This window comes from Myodes glareolus, chromosome 13 (assembly GCF_982192425.1).
Source record: "Myodes glareolus chromosome 13, mMyoGla1.1, whole genome shotgun sequence".
Classification (NCBI taxonomy): Eukaryota; Metazoa; Chordata; class Mammalia; order Rodentia; family Cricetidae; genus Myodes; species Myodes glareolus.
This window is the reverse complement of record NC_142038.1, coordinates 31,116,170-31,117,324: the sequence shown is the minus strand read 5'-3', so window position 1 is coordinate 31,117,324 and position 1,155 is coordinate 31,116,170. Positions and strand designations below refer to the sequence as shown.

Sequence of the window (1,155 nt, the reverse complement as noted above, 5' to 3'; positions counted from 1 at the left end):
ATCAAGTTGTCTGACTAGCACATGTTGGGTGGAGCAGCAGCCTGCACTCAAGAAATCTGATATAGAATCCAGAGAAGCTTTTTTTTTTTTTCAGTAAACTGCTGGACCAGAGCATCAGGCCCCATAGTGGAAGGGAGAAAAGAAATGTCATCTCTTGTGTACTTAGGGAAAGAAAGAAGAAAAGAAGGAAGGAAAAAGAAAGAAAGGAAGGAAGGAAGAAAAGAAAGGTTACTAGGTTTTAAATGTCTAGTGAATCATATAGCCTAGGATACCCTAGGACCCTAACTTGAGTCCTCTCACACCAAAGGCTGTAACTTTATCTTCATTGTTCATTTATATCACAGTGTTTCCACGTATTGTAGTAAATTTGGGCTTTGTTAACAAAATTTATGGACTAATCATCTTAAATAGCAGAATTACAAACAGAATATGATTTTTTTCACACTTTCTTTAAAGTTTATCCAACACAACACAATCTCCAACTTCACTGAGGTGGCTGACCATGGTCACAACCAAAGCTGACTCTAAACTGGAATTCAATTGGTGAGCCAGCCCCAGCCTCAGCACCAGAAGGCATAGCTTCCTATAGGTGTTTGCCTCCCTTTTTGATAATCTTGCAAGTCACTCTGGACCTTTGGGCTGAGACATGCCAGTTTCAGGACAGCTTCTGTGCACGGTGGCAGGCACCATCTCCAGGGGTAGGTAGCGGTCGTCTTGGAGATACTGAATGTCTTCGTTCATCAGGTACCAATTATATGTCTCCAGGCAAATGGCTTCTTCATGTAGTCTCAAGACTTCAAGACTGCATGACCTTCATTATGTGAAGGTTGGGCCTATTCTTGTCTGCCCACTCAGGGTATTTGGACATATGGACATCTTTCTTAGCAACCATCACTTCTTCCTTAAAAAGAAGTTCGTAGATGGCAATCTGGTTCTTCTTAGGTATCAACATCACCGAGGCTGCAGGGTCCAAGGCACAGGCTAGAAAGGGACCTTCATGATGATTTTAATGCAGGAATAACGGTTTCATCTTTCGCTGTGTCACAAAGAGGGTTGTGGATCATACAGTGATGAGTTAAAGCAATCAAAATTGTATTATAGTTTGACAAATGACATGTAAATTATGCTATTTTGCTGTGGTGACAGTTGGCTATT

The 1,155-nt window shown here is 41.3% G+C and overlaps 1 pseudogene; it reads right to left on the bottom strand.

Moving 5' to 3' along the window:
- Nucleotides 1–450: 450 nt before the first annotated feature.
- LOC125390627 (small ribosomal subunit protein eS10 pseudogene) lies at nucleotides 451–952 on the bottom strand (annotated as a pseudogene).
- Between the last annotated feature and the right edge of the window lie 203 nt (nucleotides 953–1,155).